At 43.9% G+C, this 19194-nt stretch overlaps 1 protein-coding gene across 2 annotated transcripts in view; it reads left to right on the forward strand.

The window, feature by feature from the left end:
* Positions 1–19194, forward strand: part of C2cd3 (C2 domain containing 3 centriole elongation regulator) — a 126162-nt gene that overhangs the window by 19090 nt on the left and 87878 nt on the right. The window lies entirely within an intron of this gene.

Consider the following 19194-nt stretch of genomic DNA (forward strand, 5'->3'; position numbering starts at 1 on the left):
CATCCACAGTCTCGTGGAAAGGCATCTCTACTAAACTGCTAGGTGACTACTATTTAGATGTTTTTCTTTTAAATTAGTAGGTGGCAGTTGTGTTTGTGGGGTGTATGTGATGTTTCAGTACACAGATACAGTGGGTAATGATCATATTGGGTGACATCTACCATCTCAGACATTTATCATTTATGTTAGAAACATTTAAAATGCCCTTTACGGAGTTGGTAAGATGGCTCAGCTTCTCCTGCCAAACCTTGCTGAGCTGAGTTTGATCCCTACAACCCACATGGTGAAAGAGAGAATTGACTCCTGCAAGTGGTCCTCTGACTTCCGCACATGTTCAGGTGGCATGTACCCACCTCTCACCCCACTGCATACACACACACACACACACACACACACATACACACACACACACCAGTGATTTAATTTTAAAAACACCAAGTGTCCTTGACTAGCTATTTCACAACATTCAATTACTTGTCAGTCATAGTGACCCTGTGATGCTACAGAACACTAGAAATTATTTCTTCTCAGCTGCACACCTGTCCCCACTGGCCTTTCCCTTCCTACCCTCCTGCCTGCCCTTCCCCCATTTTTGGTAACCTCTCTTGTATTGTCTGTTTACAGATCAGCTTTCAAGCTTCCACAAATAAATGAGACAATAGGATATTTGTCTTTCTGGGCTTTCCTTTTTTTCTCTTAATGATGTCCTCCAGGGACATATTATTCATTCATGTGCGCCTGAGAACTTCTAAATTAGATTCTTACATTGCAAGTTTGGATATGAGGGTAAAGCTTTTCTTATTTGTTAGTCCTTGTCTGTCCCTAAATAACATAAGGCAGCTAGAGTAGTACCAAATTCATTTCACGTTCTAAAAACTGTTATTCTTCATGGGGACATTTAGTGTGCAGGTGATCCTTATTGCTTAAGACTGCTGCAGTATTTACAGTTTACAGAATGCACGGACGCAGAAGGGAGACGGTTTGCGCATGTGCACGTTACTTTTCTCAGTGCTGTGATCAAGTGCACCTGACAAGGTTGGTCTTGGACTGTGGCTTCAGAAGGAATGCTGTCCATCATGGCAGTAGGAGCATGAGGCAGCAGACTGCATTGGGCCCTGCAGCAGGAAGTGGGGCCAAGGCTACAGAAGTCCGAGGCCTGCCCTTAGTGGCCCACTTTGTCCAGCAAGGCCCCATTTCCAAGTTCCACAACCTTCCAAAACAGTGCCACCAGCTGGTGACCACGTGTTCAAGCACATGAGCAAGCATACGAAAGACATTCACGTTCAAACCTAATAAAAAGCGAAGGGGAGCAACATGTATTACCTCAGGTCAGGGAGCAGTATGCCGTTAACTTTAATATTTCTGTGACATCAGGAGCATGGACACATCAGGACAGGATGTGTATCCACTCCCACAATAACATTTCCAAAGTAATTATCTGTACCATTTGTAAAAATGTCTTATAAATAACTACTTAGATACATATTTTATTATTAGGGACATATAGTCTTGTATATTTGCAATGATAGGAATTAGACCCAGGGCCTTCTGCATGCATAACATACGCTCTACTATTGAACTATGTTGTTCAAATCTTTTCTCTGAATGTCTTCTGAATCCTTGTTTTTAAAAATATACTGTAGGGCTAGGTGGTGGTGGCACACTCCTTTAATCCCAGCACTCAGGAGGCAGAGGCAGGCTGATCTCTCTGAGTTCGAGACCAGCGCCTGGTCTACAGGGTGAGATCCAGGACAGGCACCAAAACTACATGAAGAAACCCTGTCTCCAAAAAACAAACAAACAATATATATATTTTTTATATATATAATATTCCAGGGCTAGGGCTTAATGGGTAAAAGCACTTGCCATGAAAGCCTGGAGACCTGAGTTCAATCCCTGAAACTCACATAAAGGGGAAGGAGAGAACTATCTACCGAGGGTTGCCCTCTGACCTCCACATGCACACCATGGCACACGTGGTATGCACTCACACACGTGCATCGCATGTATACACACAATAATAACAAATACATTATAATAGTAAATACATTATATAGCATGCATGCTCTAAGATTATAAGTTATTAATTTTAGTCTTTTAATTTAAAGAGTCCATTTACAAGGAAGAAAACTATCCACTGCACTCAGCACTTAATCAGCCTCTACCTGAACTCTTGTATTGACTTGTACCCCAGGCTCTGAGGAAGGCATTTATTCATTAAGTTGGCATTTACCCAACACCTACCAAATGTCTGCAGCTCTTCTATAATGTCAGGGATGTAGCAGCTTGTTTTTCTTTCAAAAGAGCCTGTCTTTGGAATCTGCTGTTCTAGATGGGAAGACAAACTGGATAAATAAATGCTGTATGTTAGGTGATGGTAATGACAGTGTATATAAATTAAGCAAGGGAGATGAGAGTGGAGGATGCTAAGTTTGCATAGATTGGCAAAGTAAGACCTCGTTAACAAAGTAACAAATGGTGCTGGAGAGATGGCTCAGAGGCTAAGAGTACTGGCTGCTCATCCAGAAGACCTGGGTTCAATTCCCAGCACCTACATGGTGGCTCCAATCATCTGTAATGAGATCTGGCGCCCTCTCTGTCATTCAGGCATGCAGATAGAATACTATGTACATGAAGGAAGGAAAGGAAGAAATGATCTAAAGGGGGCCAGAAGCGTGGCTCGGTGGTAGAACAGTTGCCTGGCATATGTGAGCCCTACAGTCACCACAAGGAAGAAAAGGAAAGAGTCCCAGGTAGAAGAAACTCCAGGAGAAGTTTAGCCTGAAGGAAGAAGCTGCCACTCTCTAAGATCGCTAAGTTACGTACTTGCTCCTTGCCAGGTGTTTTACACACAGAATTTTATCATAGGAGGAAGAGATGGTTAATCTCACTTAAAATTTTTTTACATTCATGTTGTTTGTGTTTATGAGTGTGATATGTAAGTGTAGGCACATGTATACTATGGCGCAGGTGTAAGGTCAGAAAACAACTTGTAAGAGTTGGTTCTGGGGATCCTGCTAACCTCATTTTAAAATGGAGACATGAACTAGGAGTTAAGGAGAGCTCCTACCCTGTCAAAAATGGCAGCCTCCTCTCAGACTTTAAGGCTAAGGCCCTCTGCTTCATCTTACTATAGGTTGTTATCTATGTAGGCCTACCTGCATTTTTTTAAGTTAAGACTATGCTGAACAACTATTCAAGCCAAGCAAATATGCCAGGCACAGTCCATGGCCTGGATTGCTACTGTGTTCCTTTCCATAAGAGTTAGTAGGGTAAGTGGATTTAAAGATGAAATAAAGCCAGGTGGTGGTGGCCCACACCTTTATCCCAGTATTCGGGAGGCAGAGGCAGGCTGACTTCTTTGAGTTTGGGGCCAGCCTGATCTACATGGTGAGTTCCAGGACAGCCAGGGCTACACAGTGAGACCCTATCTGGGAGAAGAAAAAGAGGAGGAGAGGAGGAAAGTAGAAGTAAGACAAAGGGAGGCTCGGTGTGATAGTCCAGTGGACAGTAAGAAGAGGAACCCTTCAGCAGCTTGTGAATTCCCTGCTGCAGTTGAAATGGCCAGGAATGGACTGGGTGGCCTCCTGAGAGTCCTCTTACATATTGGATTCAGTGATCTAATATACAGTTGGATATGATTTTTGTAATAGGGCTTCATAGCCCAGGCTGGCCTCAGACTTAACTGTGTAGCTCAGAATGAATCGTAATGTAAGTATCTGTGTTTCCTGATGGTCTTAGGCGCCCCCTGCGAAAGGGTCATTTGACCCCTAAAGGTGTCAGGACACAGAGGTTGAAAACTGCTGCCTTAACAGGGAAATGAGTGTAGGAGACATTGTCCTGAACACACCGGAGTGCCATTTCAGTGTGGAAAGAGTCCTCCAGTTGTAGCCAGTTTCTGGAGAGCCTGAGACATTCCTGTTGTCAAGCCTGGAGCTTGGAGACCATTTTTCAAGGATGGCTTTTTCCACAGTGAAGCCAGTTGGAGGCCAGTGTGTGAAGAACTTGAGGTCTGGTTCCTCTTCCTTGTTTTCCTTCCTGTTTATTCCCTTTTACAACCTGCCTGGGAAGAGTGTGTAGGTGACAGCTGCCCTCCAGGTACCCGTGCCTGAGTAAACTACTCTTGAGATTGTTGGCATTCAAAGAGGAATTTTAGTTCAAGTACCAGAAAGCAACAATTAGGGGAATTGGGTGGGGGGGATCAGAAGCTATAGAGGTACAGTAAGATATTAATAATAATAACTAATGAAATATTTATGATATGGTATATTCAAGTTGTCATTACCACTGTCCTTGTGTGTGCAGGCCTTTATTAGGTAAAGTAAAGGTTACTTGTAACATAAAGCTTGAACTATCACAATCGTAATTCTAAGTAATGAAATAGCATTTGTGAGACTCAAAAGCAGGTAGAATATTCAGTGTGGCCAACAGTAGACAAAGGGGTGATTTATGTCCAGGACACAGTAGAGTGGTTAGGATTTCATCTCACTGGTTAGAACAGCAACAGAACTTAGGAAGTATACATCATCCACATAATTTTTTGACTGAAATTGCAGAAAGTGCATCTATAGACAGTGGGGTACTTACAGTACGATGCAGATGTCATATGTGTGTTTGGGCAGGTTCCTTACCATCTCAGAGGAGCGTTGAGAGGATCCAGTGAGTTGATATGCATAAGATATTGGGAGTGATGCCTGGCACATGGTTAGGGCCTAATAATGCCATTGCTATTGTTTCTGCTGTTATTACCTAAGGGATGGGGCAACTTTTACTTATCAAAAAATTGGAAGCCTTGAGTTTCATCTCAATTTTTCCATTATCCTGCTGTGGGACCTTAGATGAGTCATGGACTTCATTTTGGCATTCTTTGTTCATAAAAGTATAAATTTAGAATAGGTTGTTATAGTTATGACTGGTTTCCAGAAGTTCAGCTGGAATAGTTGCCAGTGTTTTTTGGGTAAAAATATTAAAACTGTTATAAACAAGAGAGTCAGAATAAGGTATCTGGTTATGAAAATAAGTCATAGGCATCATTAACATTATGTGTAGACAGCAGCTGGGAGAGTTGGGTGGCTGGACACAACAGCTCCCACAATAAGATGAGTCTCTCTGGGGTAGAGCATTCACTCATTGATGTAGCATCTTCTAAACACAAGGCTGTTCACAGTTGTTAAGTGAACATCCTCTAGGAATTCCTGGGCTATTGGGAGAACAGAAGCCACCGCAGAACCTTGTAGTGTTAGGGTCGGCGTACAAAACAGAGAGCTCCACTCCGATATCGGGGCACAAATGAAGCTTTATTTTAACACGAGCTTGTGGGGCACCAGCACGAGGAGTAGCTGGTGACCCCGAGTTTAAGGCTCACAGGCCTTTTATGAGGCAGTTCTACCAGGGCAGGGGAGTGGGGTCACCCAGAGTGTAGACACCTAGACACCAGATGTCTCCACGGTCTTTCTCAGAGTCTGGGTAGGTAAACGAATTCCAAGCTTATCTAGCAAGGGGTTATTTGGCAAGCATTCTTCTCAAGCAATTTATCTTGCAAACACAACCCCAGGGGTTATTTGGCAAGCATTCTTCTCAAGCAATTTATCTTGCAAACTCAACCCCAGGGGTTAATTGGCAAGCATCCTGTTAGCACAGCATGGTGGGCTAACTTTTCTGATATGGGGCGTGGGGGCAGATTGCAGTATTTCCCACTGAATCTGCAATTAGCAGAGCTAGTGGGGGGGGGGGCCTTGTTTCTCTTACAATGGCCTTTCATTCCTCCCTTTCTCTTGTGCCGACCTTTAATCCTAAAGGTCACTGCCAGATACCGGCTGGTACCGTTGTCTCAGGACCATCATCTTAACCCCATTTACCTGGGATCATTCGAAAGCCGAGATTCGATTGAGGATACATGGTCCAATCATGAGGATAAGAATTAATACAACAAATGGTCCTGTGAGGGCTGACAATAATGTAGTTAGCCATGGGGATTGATTATACCATCCCTCAAGCCAGCTTTGAGAGCCTCGTAAGTTCTTTTTTCTGGCATCTAATCTTTCTCTAAGTTTAGTCATCAATTCCCTTACCACACCTATATGATCCGTGTAGAAGCAACAGTTTTCCTTCAGGGCAGCGCACAGACCACCTTCCTTTAAGAACAGTAAGTCCAGTACTCGTCTATTTTGCAGGACCACTTCCGATAACGAAGTTAAAGACTTCTCTAGGGCAGTAACAGAGGTCTCGATTGCTCTCAGGTCTTGTTGGACTGCCGCTTCTAGGATCCCCAACTGCCTAGGGCCTTCAATTAATGCTGCTGCTCCGGTTCCTACCCCAGCTAGCGCTCCTGCCCCTAGCAACACGGCTAGGGTGACACTGACAGGTTCTCTGGGGAACTGAGTCCTGCCCGCAAAATGCTCCTCGAACTCTTCAGCTGGGTAATAGACTAGCCTTGGATAGACTCGGACAAGGACGCAAAAGTCTCAGGACTGGTTGAAATTAGCAACCGAGACACATGGGGTGAGTCCTGTGTTGTATGCCCAGTTAAGACCAGGGGCTGGGACAAGGAAAAGAGGCTGATCTGTGGAGGTGATGCTTTCTGTTTGGGTGCAGAGATTTCTCTCCGAAGCAGTGGGGTGTCCCAGACAAGTTCCCAAGCCAGTCACTTCAGGTAAAGTTAACATGTGTTTTGTCCCCCAATTACAGCTAGTCGAGGTATTGTAAGTGAATTTTTTATCTAGAGCCATTTCCTCATAGTAAGGGGGGCTAGCTTGAAGACAGAGCCAACAGGACTTAGTGAGATTGGGGTAGGTCGAATTTAAAGCCTGGTATCCTCCTCTTATTAAGTCCACGAGTCTCTCTCCTGACCCCGGGGGTGAGAGATTCATCGGAGGGTCTGGGATATCCTGTGGTGAGGGGTGGACCTCGGGTTGGAGGGTCTGGGACGTAGGGGTGTGAGGTCGGACCGTTTGTTGATAGACCTTAGGTGGGAATCCCTTTTGGTCCATAAGGACTGTGTTTGGGCCGACGGCTGTGCATGTTAGCATACTATCCTTATTTAACCTTATCTTAAAGAGGAGCCCGAAATCATCTCCATGGGCATAGAATCTCAGACCCCAGGTTCGGCCCCTATACCAGTCGGCTAAGGATGTGGACTTTTTCCCTTCAGCGGTGAAAGTTATGTTTAGCACATTGCATAAAGGGGTGTTCTGGCATCCAGTGACATGTCTACCCTGCGATTCAAGGTTCCCAGGGGGGCAGGGATTGTGGGGGCCAAAAGGGCTGCTAGCTGGTTCAGGATGAGTGATATTTCGGCCTACCCGGATCCAATCCCAACTAGAGCTAGGTTTCCAGTATGTGGTTCCAGTGGTTTTGCACCCCCAAGCCTTACAGATAGGGATTCTGGTCCCCCGCACCTATGAATCCCCCCTCTTTTTCTACCATCTCGGGGGCATACATAGAAAGGTAAATAGTTAAGGAGACACCTCCTCAGGGGGGTGGCACATCCCTGAATCCTTCCCCTGGTCAGCAAATCATTAAACATTCCCCCTCTAACTGTTAGGGGAAGGACGCTACCAGGTTCCTGTTCCGGTAGGTCCCAGGTATCTAGTCCGGCTGCCAATTGGCAGATGTCTGGTTGGAGAATTGGCCACCAAGCTCCCAATGGGTGGCTTGAGCTAGACACTGTCCATACCACATCTCCCGTCCCAGATATCACTTGCCGAGTTTGTGGTTGTGGCCGGTGGGGGTTTGTCTGGCTGGCTTCTGCGCCTAATGCAGAGCTTGAGGGGATGCTCAGTCCGCTCCACAGTCCAGTCCAGATCAGCCTCCAGGTCAGGGACAGGGGCAGGTTTGAGATGGGAGCCATGAATCCAGGCAGCAATCCCGTCCACCTTGACTGCCGTCGGGGTGGTCAGCAGGACTTGGTATGGTCCCTTCCACCGGGGTTCCAAAGTCTGATGCTGGTGTCTGCAGATGTATACGAAGTCCCCCACGTGGAACTGATGGGCAGCGCTGTCCCCGCCGGGTTGGTATGCAGCGGACAGTTGCTTCCACAATGTATGTTGGACAGATGCTAAAGCTTGCAGCCTGTCAGACAGAGGGGAAGGCATGATTTCTCCTTGCTGGATGGTTAGGTTCTTAACTGGGGGTGCACACCCAAAGAGCAGTTCAAAGGGGGTAAGACCCATGAAGGAAGGGGTATTTCTAGCTCTAAAGAGGGCATACGGTAGGAGCATCGTCCAATCTCTAGAGCCAGTCTCCATGGTCAATTTGGTTAAGGTCTCCTTAATGGTCCTGTTGGTTCATTCTATCTGTCCAGAGCTCTGGGGTCTGTATGCACAATGCAGCTTCCAGTCCATCCCCAGTATTTTTGTCAGTCCCTGACTTACCTGGGCCACGAACACTGGGCCATTATCTGACCCAATTACCTGAGGCAGTCCAAATCTTGGGAAGATTTCTTCCAGGATTTTCTTAGCGACTATTGCTGCAGTCTCCTTTTTGGTGGGGTAGGCTTCTACCCATTCTGTAAAGGTATCTACAAACACTAGCAGGTACTTTAGGCCATACTTAGCTGGCTTTACCTCGGTAAAGTCTACTTCCCAATGCTGGCCAGGACAGGTTCCTCGTAGTCTTTTTCCAGGGGCCAGTTTCCCAGGATATGCATTTACCTGCTGGCAGGCCCGGCAAGCAGCTACCACCTTCTCTGCCATTTGTTTCTTCTCAGATGGGGAGTCTTATCTTCTGTAGTCAGCTGGATCAATTTTATGCTGCCCAGATGGGTTAATTTGTGGATCCTTTCCAGAGTGTCTTTCAGAAGTTCCAGGGGTGGAGCCTCTTCAGGAGCTGGATCCTCCGGAGTTGAGGCGTGAATGGCCAGGTTCCTTGGATCCTGGAGGGCAATCTCCTTTGCCTCTTGATCGGCCTTCCTGTTTCCCGCAGCCACTGGGGAGTCCCCTTTTTGGTGCCCAGGGCAGTGTACGATGGCCAGCTCTCGGGGCAACATTATAGCCTCCAATAGGGCCTCAATTTTTCTTTTATTTTTAATTTCTCTTCCGGCCGATGTTAGTAGCCCCCTTTCTCGATATATTGCCCCATGCACATGTGTTGTTGCGAACGCATACCGGCTGTCAGTATAGATTGTGGCCCGTTTCCCTGCAGCCATGGTGAGAGCTCGCGTGAGCGCGATCAATTCTGCTTTCTGGGCTGAAGTTCCTTCCGGGAGGCTACTAGACCAAATTACCCAATTTTTGTCCACTACGGCTGCTCCCGCTTTCCTCTGCCCCTCACTCAGGAAGCTGCTGCCATCTGTATACCATATCAGGTCAGGGTTGGCCATTGGTTGGTCCGTTAAATCTGTCCCCGGTTTCTTCCGCCAGAATGGCACCACAATCGTGAACCGGCACCCCCTCCTCTCCTTGTTCAGCAATTGGGAGGAGGGTGACATCAGGGGTGGTTTCTCGATACTCCCGAAGGTCTCGGTGTAGGGCCTCATCGAAGATAGTTGGAGAGTTCTTAAATCCTTGCCGAAGTCTGGTCCATGTCAGTTGCCCTGTCCCCCCTCCCTCAGGGTCTGACCATTCAAAGGCAAAGAGCTTTTGAGAATCGGGGTGGAGGGGGAGGCAAAAAAAAACATCCTTTAAATCCAGTACAGTATACCAGTTGCGCTCTGGAGGTAAGGTACTCAAGAGGTTGTAAGGGTTGGGCACTGTAGGGTGAATGTCTATTACCCGGGAGTTTACTTCTCTCAGGTCCTGGACTGGTCTGTAGTCATCTGTTCCTGGCTTCCTTACCGGCAGGAGCGGAGTATTCCACTCTGATTGACATGGTTTCAGTATGCCCAGTTCCAGAAACCTCTTGATGTGGGGTTTTATGCCTTCTCGGGCTTCTCGACTAAGCAGGTATTGTCTTACTTGCATGGGTACCGCGGTGGGTTTGAGGGTGACCACCATCGGGGGTTACTCCTTAGCCAGTCCGAGGTCACCTGTCTCTGCCCACGCGTTAGGGAACCTATGAATCCACTCCTCGTTGTACAGTGAAACAGTGGCTACAGAGGCTTTTGCCACCACTCCATACAACCGGTATTCCTCAGCAGCTGGGAGTTTAGCGTGAGGAGATGGAGGTCCCTACTTTCGGGTGGGCAAATTTTAATTCTGGGCCCCGAGAGGTAAAGGAGATCTGAGCTCCCAGTTTTGTCAGGAGGTCTCTACCTAATAGGGGTGCCAGACAGTCAGGTAGACCAGAAAAGAATGTTGCACAGTACCTTTTCCCAAGTTAACTGTTCTCTGGGTGGTCCAGGGTCTCTCTCTGCTTCCATTTGCTCCTTGGACCAGTGACTTTCAGGTAGGCAGAGGGCCTAGTGGATGCTTGATGACTGAATAGACTGCCCCCGTGTCCACCTCAAAGTCCACTGGGGTCCCCTCCACTTCAAACGTTACCCGGAGTTCGGGGAGGGGGTCTGAACCCTGACTCCCTCAGTCCCCAAGGGCAAGGACCTGCCGGCCCCACCCTTTCTGCTTCTTCGGGCATTCTCTGATCCAATGACCTTCCTCTTTGCAGTAGGCGCATTGATTTGGTCCCAAAGGAGGACGGCCTCCCCGACCTCCTCCTCCTCGCCCCGTGACCCCGGCCCGTCTCTTAACGAGGCTGCAAGAATCTGTGTTAGATGCCGATTTTGGCGTTTTCGCTGCTCTTTTTTTCCCTCTCTTTGTTTTTCTAACCGAGCCTCTTTTTCTTCCGCGGTCTCCCGCTTATAATAGACTTTTTTCAGCCTCTTCAACCAGGTCCCTCAGGCTCAGCCCTTGTAACCCATCTAATCTTTGCAACTTCCGCTGTATATCTGTGGCAGACTGCCCTATAAAGGCCATGCTCACTGCTCCCCTCAATTCCTCTGACTGTGGGTCAAAGGGTGTATATTTTCTATATGCTTCCATGAGTCTCCCAAGAAAGGCAGAGGGGGTCTCTTCAGGCCCTTGAAGAACCTCACCTACCTTAGCCAAATTAGTGGGCCTTCTGGCCGCTGCATGGAGACCTGCCATTAGAGTCTGGCGATAGAGGGACAGATGCTCCCTACCTTCTGGAGTATTCGGATTCCACGTTGGGCACCGCAGGGGAAAGTGCTCATCAATGAGATTGGGGAGCTGAGTTGGCCGCCCATCCGGTCCAGGGACCAACTTCCTAGCTTCCAGGAGGATGCGTTCCCTTTCTTCTGTGGTGAAAAGGAACCCCAGAAGTTGCTGGCAATCATCCCACGTAGGCTGGTGGGAAAACATGATGGACTCTAGGAGTCCAGTTAGGCGAAAGGGGTCTTCAGAAAAGGGTGGGTTATATAAATCTGAGGAAGAAAATGGCCAGTATTGGAGGGCAGGCATGTCTCCTCCAGCCCCATCATCAATAGTTCCCCAACGGGGCGTAGGGGCAGTGTGACTGCCGGTGGGGCCTCATCATGAGGGCGTACCCTTCTCTGGTGGGTACCCTGTGCAGGCCCCGAAGGGGAGACTGGGGCCGGTCCGGATCCTGCCTCCGCTGGCGGCAGCGGCGGTGGCGATCTGTAAGGCGGTGGGGGGTCTAGGTCAAGAGAAATGAGATCAGCCTGAGACTCTGGCAGGGGTGCAGGTGTTGGGATCAATGGGGGAGGGGAAGATTTAGGCGAATCAGAGGTTTTGGTTAGAAGGAGAGAGGTATGATCAGTAGGTGGTGCAGATGGGCCGACCTGAAATGACCGGACCCACTTAGGCGGGTCCACCATTAAATCTTCCCAGACCCAGATATAGGCTTGTTGGTCCGGATGCCCATGTGAACCTGGAATGAAGATTTTTTTGTTTGACTGCTCTGATTATATTAAGATCAAAAGTACCATCTACCGGCCACCCGACTCCGAAGGTGGGCCATTCAGACGAACAGAAAGTCTGCCACTTCCCTTTCCTCACCTGAACCGCCAGGTTCAATGAGCGGTCCGTCACTGCTGACCAATGAGAGAGGGTTAGGGACAAAGGGGTGGAGGCAGACTTGGCGGCCGACTGTCCCATTCCAAACAAGTAGATACCGACACAGAAGGACACAAAGATAGAGACACAACACACAAACAAGACAAGCCGGCAAAATGGTAGGGAAAATGAAGCCAAAAGATTGTCTATTGGCCTGGGCCGTCTGAAAAATCTCCTAGACAAAAGGGAATCAGATGGGGCCCCTGTCTCAGGGTCCCCACACACCAGAGCGTCCTCCAGAGCTGCAGCCTGTGGGTTCGGAACACGTCTGTCCCCCACCGTCCAAGGGTCCTCACGGGCCGCTTGAACAGCTGCTTCCCTGCCGACTCACCACCGTTCTTACCAATCTCGGTGGGACCTCCAGATGTTAGGGTCGGCATACAAAACAGAGAGCTTCACTCCGATATCGGGTCACAAATGAAGCTTTATTATTTTAGACACGAGCTTGTGGGACACCAGCGCGAGGAGTAGCTGGTGACCCCAAGTTTAAGGCTCACAGGCCTTTTATGAGGCAGTTCTACCAGGGCAGGGGAGTGGGGTCACCCAGAGTGTAGACACCTTGACGCCAGATGTCTCCATGGTCTTTTCTCAGAGTCTAGGTAGGTAAACGAATTCCAAGCTTATCTAGCAAGGGGTTATTTGGCAAGCATTCTTCTTAAGCAATTTATCTTGCAAACACAACCCCAGGGGCTATTTGGCAAGCATTCTTCCCAAGCAATTTATCTTGCAAACACAACCCCAGGGGTTAATTGGCAAGCATCCTGTTAGTACAGCATGGTGGGCTCTAACTTTTCTGATATGGGGCGTGGGGGCAGAGTGCAGTATTTCCCACTGAATCTGCAATTAGCAGAGCTAGTGGGGGGGCCTTGTTTCCCTTACAATGGCCTTTCAGTCCACGTCACTGAGCCATCTCACTAGGCCCCACACAATATTTTAAATAGCTCCCTATAAAGTTGAAATGGATGAACCAAAGCTGTTTTGCTATTAACATGTATTTGTTACTATTAACTGAAAATTGTAGCTATTAAATTCATTACTCTTAAATCTAAATAGTATAGAAATAGTTCCTGACTCAAACTCTGATACACAGTATTGAATGGAGTATAATTCATCTTTCTGTAAATGTATGAGCCCTCATTATGTGTCTGTGGTCATTTCTTTTATCTGTAACATTAAGTACAGCATTTAAAGTATTAATGTCCAGTGAGATACATTCTCTGGTTGATTTTTTACCTTTAAAATGAGCTGCAATCTTTATGGAATTGGATTTTCCAAATAAAACATAAAACTCATTGGTTAAGTCCTTCTTGAAATAAGAAGTGTTATTAATTGGAAAGTAGTTTTTTAATGGAGTTATATCTTCATGATATATTTTAATTTTGTTGTATATTTATGTAAATCTATGTCTGTATTTGTGGATATGGGTGCATATATTTGGTATGGATAGAAGGTCAGAGCTCTATGCTATGTATCTTGAGCAATTGTTTCCCACCAGGTCTATAAGACAGTGGCTCTTACCGAATTTAGAGTTCATTATATAGAAAGGTTGGACAGGAAGTTCCAGAGTTTCTGGCTCTACCTATGTGGAGCTGAATGTACAAACACATGTTCTTTCACAAGGATTTTCTGATCTGGGGATCAAACTAAAGTCCTTATGTTTGTGTGGCAAACACTTTACCGACTAAACCATCTCCCAAGTCCACTTATTTTAAGTTTTAATTAGTTTTAAAAAGTAGCAGTTTTCTCTATGACATTTTCTTATGCTCATGCTCAGCTTTGGTTGATTTGTTTCCATACCCTTCTTCTCTCCCATCTTCCTGCCCACCATCTCCATTTGCACCTGTTCCTGCATTCACTGTTTTTATTCTCTTCATTTCACATGTGCTGTATTAGCCACTCCACCTCTGTAATGTACGTGTGTGTGTGTGTGTGTGTGTGTGTGTGTGTGTATTAAGTGATATTCCACATTTGAAAGATAACAGATAATATCTGCCTTTATGAAATTGGGTTACAGCACATGTGTATATGTTTGTACACACACACACACACACACACACACATATATATATATATATAAAATATATAATATATTATATATATATGATGGTTATGTTTCATTTTTTTGTAGAGGTAAATAAAAGTCAATTGAGTGTGTGGACCATACTTTTCTTATCCATTCATTGTTGATGAACATTTCTTTGCTATTGTAAATAAAGCAGCAATAAAAGCAATGAACATAGTTGCATCTCTCTGTAGAATGTAGAATCCTTTGTAGAATGTAGAATCCTTTGGGTATACATCAAGGAATAGTATATCTGGGTCATATGTTAGTTCTATGTTTTGATTTTTATGGAATCTACAGCCTGGGTTTCCATAGTGAAACCAGTTTATCTTTCTATCAACAGTAAACCCAGGTTACTGTTTCCTCCACCTTCCCCAGCATTGCTATCATTTATTTTCCAGATGGACATTAAGAGTGGGATTAGGGGGGTTGGGGACTTAGTTCAGAGTGCTTGCCTAGAGAGTGCAAGGCCCTGGGTTCGGTCCTCAGCTCCAAATAAAAACAAAACAAACGAACAAAAAAAAGAGTGGGATTAGGTATAATCTCAAAATTTTCATTTTCCTGAAGCCTAATGCTGTGTAACACTTTTTAAAATGTTGGCCATTTATTATTTTTGAGAATTCTCTTTCATTCATTATGCCATTTACTGATTGGGCTATTGTTCTTGTTCATTTTTTCCTGCATTTTCTAGGTTTAATCCTCTGTCAGATATGTAACAAGCAAATACTTTCCCCATTCTTTAGAATGACTCTTCAATCAACTCAAGATCTCTTTACTATATCAAAGCTATTGAATATTATTGGGTCTTACATGTTTATTCTTGTCACCATGTCCAGAATAATTAAAATCTTCTACAGAAAATATTTTTAAACTCTACATTCACATTTCTTTAGTTTATATCATGCTCCATTTTCTTGTTTCATAGTCTCATGTAGAATATTATTTAATTTCTTATTATTACTTTTAGTATTGGACAGAACTCTGTAAGTTATGTAAGTTTTCTCTTGTGTTCCACTAACATACTTCATTGTGATGTGGTCATTTAAAAGATTATTTCTAGATCAGGCCTAAGAATAGGCCAGTCAGACATCAGCACACAGATAGTTGTCTGCTCTCTGCCTTGTACTTTTCCTATAATTATAACCTGGAGGAAGGGCTGGTTTGACTCAACAAAATAAAATCTACCCACTGTCATCAGACTTTTCCCTTCTGGCCCTCAGTGAAGAGACATAATGTTTATATGGAGCCTCATTGGCTTCTGCCTGCTGGTGATTCTGAATTAAAAATATCTGCAATGGCCCTTTCTTTTTCTGAAACTTCAGTAAAATTTTAATTTGTTTTTTTAAAAAACAAAAAAATGGATTGAACTTCAACTTTCTAGAAGAGTAGAATCAATTATTATACTTAATTATAAATTCTATGGAGTTTTAATTTGATATTAATCTTTGTTCATCATATTAATGATAAGTCTTGGCTCATGTAATAGATGGTCATAGTATGTAATCAACACCACATCTAAACACCCTGATTATTTAATTTTTAGCTATAAGTTCTCAATAGCATTAAATTGCTTTCCAGCTTGAAATCAACAAAATCCACCAAAATAAAATTTAAAAAAAAATCAAAGCCAGTAGTATTTTAAAACCTTGCCCTCTTTAAAAAAAATACACATTTAGACAGATCATAAACTTTTGAAGAAGCATTTCAAAATGAATTAAATATCGTTACTCAGTCTAAAGAAACTATAAACTTACATGTTTAATTTCATGTTATCTTGTTAATGTCTGTCATTAAAGAGTTAGTGACTTTGTTTTTGACTAATTTTTTTTTTTTTACTAACTGACTTATGCTTATAGTTTTGGTTTGTATTCAAAGTAAAAAAATTACACAAGAAGAAACATTGTTATTTTATGTAAAAAGAAAAATAGTATGTTGAAAAATAATGGTAAGCAAAACATAAATTTCAAAATAAAAAAGAAATTGCACACATTTACTGGATATAAATAATATTGTATTCTTGTAACTGACTCATAATCAACATAGAAAATACTTTTGTGAATATTCATAACTTTTCTAATGATATTTTTCAAATATAGGGTCAGAATTACCTTCACAATCTGCAAAGGAACATGAAACTTGATTATCCATATGACATCATTTGGCAAGGAAAAATGCATTTTCTTTTATATCAATGACACATTTTTAGTTTATTTCTTAATAGCAAGGTTCTCTCTATCTAGCTCAAGCGCTAAAGAGTAAAAGAGAGCTGATTGCCCAGAGCTCCAGCAGCTTTACTGAAGGCCAGGCTGGTCCTAAGGACCCCAAGTAGGATACTGCCCACCACCCACTAAACCCCTTTAAGCCTGACCAACATCCTCAGAGTGCACACCATCTTCTGGGATCCATATCCTAGACTATAACTTCAGAAGATACTTCTGCTTTATGGGAAGCAAGCCTGGATTTAGAGCTGTGGGCCCCCAAATCCCAGTGGAGACACACTACTGTACCTGAAAACTCACTAGTTGCTAGAACCCTTGGCCACTTAGGCCAGAAGACCAGAGATGAAAGAAAAACCAAGAGACAAAATACCCATTTAACAAAGACAAACACATTACCATCATGAGTACCTCATGGAACTTTCCCCAAAACTGACCATATACTCAATCCAAAAGTAAGTATCAACAGATACAAAGAAAAAATTGAAATATCTCCCTGTATTTTATCAGATCACCGTGTATTAAAGCTGGATTTCAACAATCACAAAAACCATGGAAGGCCTACAAACTCATGGAAACTGAACATTTCCCAATTTAATTACCACAAAAGATGGAAAGATCTCTCCTTCTCATAGATTGGTAAGATTAACATAGTAAAAAATCTCCATTAAAATCCCAACACAATTTATTATAGACCTTGAAAGAACAATACTCAACTTTATAAGGAAAAACAAAATACCCAGAATAGCTAGAACAATCCTGTACAAAAAGCTATGCTATAGAGCTACAGTCATAAAAACTTCATTATATTGGTAAAAAAACAGAAAGGTGGATCCATGGATCTAATTAAAGACAGAGATGTAAGTCTACACACCTCTGAACAGAAGATTTTCAACAAAGAAGCCAAAATTATACAATGGAAAAAGAAAGCATCTTCAACAAATGGTGCTAGTCTAATTGGATGTTGTCATGCAAATAGGTCCATATCTATCACCCTGGACAAAACTCAAATCCAAGTGGATAAAGGACCTCAATGGAAATCCAGATACATTAAACCCAATGGAAGAGAAAGTGAGAAATAGCCTTGAATGCATTGCCAAAGGAGACAACTTCAGGAACAGACTATCAAAACTGCAGACACTAAGATCAACAATTAATAAATGGGATTTCAAGAAACCAATTTCTGTAAGACAAAGGACATCATCATTAGGACAAAATGACAGCCTAAAGAATGGGAAAAGATCTTCACCAATATTTCATCTGACAATGTCTGATTTTCAAAATATATAAAAAAACTCAAGAAACTAGACATCCACAAACCAATTAATCCCATTATAAAATGGAATACAAATCTAAATGGAGAATTTTCAACAGAGTACTTCAAATGTTTAAAGAAATGTTCAACATCCTTAGCCATCAGGGAAATGCAAATTAAAACAACTCTGATATTCCATCTTACACTTGTCAGAATGGCTAAGATTAAAAAAACAAACAAAACAACAACAAAAAAAAACATACAAGGTACAGCTCATGCTGGGGAGGATGTGAAGCAAGGGAAACACTCCTTCACTGCTGGTGGGAGTACAAACTTTTACAGCCACTTTGGAAATTAATAAGGCAGTTTCTCAGAAAAGTGGGACACAACTATAGTACTCTTGGGCATATGCTCAAAGGATACTCAATCATATCACAAGGATACTTCCTTAACTATGTTCATAGCAGCTTTATTTGTAAAAGACAGAACCTGGAGATAGCCTATGTATCCCTCAATTGAGGAACTGATAAAGAAAATGTGGTACATTTACACAATAGAGTATTACTCAGCTATTAAAACAGTAACATCCTGAAATTTTCAGGCCAATGGATGGAACTAGGAAAAAAATTGTCCCAAGTGAGGCAACCCAGATACAGAAAGACAAACATAGTATGTACTCTCTTATAAGTGAATATTAGCTGTAAAATAAAAGATAACTATGTGACTATTCCACAGACCCAGAACGACTAGGTAACAAGAATGGCTTAAGGGGGAATACCTGCATCTCCCTGGGAAGGGAGTGTAGAAGACATTTTGTGAGTAGAATAAAGGCAGGTGGGAATGGGAACAGGAGCAATCAGGTGGGCTGGTATTGAGTGGGAGAGTCCTGAAAAAGACTACTGGAAATGGAGGGCATTTTGGGGTCACATAAAAACCTGACACAAGGGAGTCTCCCAGGAACCTATATTGATGACTCCATTTAAGACTCAGAGCAATAGTAGATATGTGTGTCATCTGAACTGGTCATCTCCTGTGATCAAACAAGACTTCAAGTAGAGGGAATGGGACACCAACCCAGCTAAATGACCTTTGACCTACAATATGTCCTGCCTATGGGATGTGCTGGGCTAATCTTGGCCTAGAGATGAGTAAGTTGCCAACCAATGCCTGGTCTAGCCTAACACCCATGCCAGGAGAGTAAGTCTACCCCTGACACTACTTGAAGCACCACGACCCACAGGCTGTATGGCCCAGAGACCTAGGATAGAACCAAACATGATTGGAAGGAGAAAATGTCAATGTAATGATGCCTAATAATATTCTGCTAAGTCTATAGATTGGTGCCTAGCCCAATTGTTATCAGAAAGGCTTCATCTAGCAACTGAAGAAAGCAGATGCAGACCCACAGTTTGGGGAATCCTACAAAAGAGGGGAAGAAAGGATTGTAGGAGGCAGATGGGTCTAGGATACCACTGGAATACCCACAAAATCAACTAACCTGGGCTCATAGAGGCTCACAGAGACAGAATTGACAACCAGGGAGCTTGGATGGACTGACCTAGGCACTCTACATATATGCTACAGCTGTGTAGCTGGTCCTCTTGTGGGACTTTTCACAGTGGGAGCAGGTGCTGTCTTTGACCATCTTATTGGCTGTTGGGACCCTACTTCTTATACTGGGTCACTGCCCAGCCT

This window comes from Onychomys torridus, chromosome 1, assembly GCF_903995425.1.
Source record: "Onychomys torridus chromosome 1, mOncTor1.1, whole genome shotgun sequence".
Taxonomy (NCBI): Eukaryota; Metazoa; Chordata; class Mammalia; order Rodentia; family Cricetidae; genus Onychomys; species Onychomys torridus.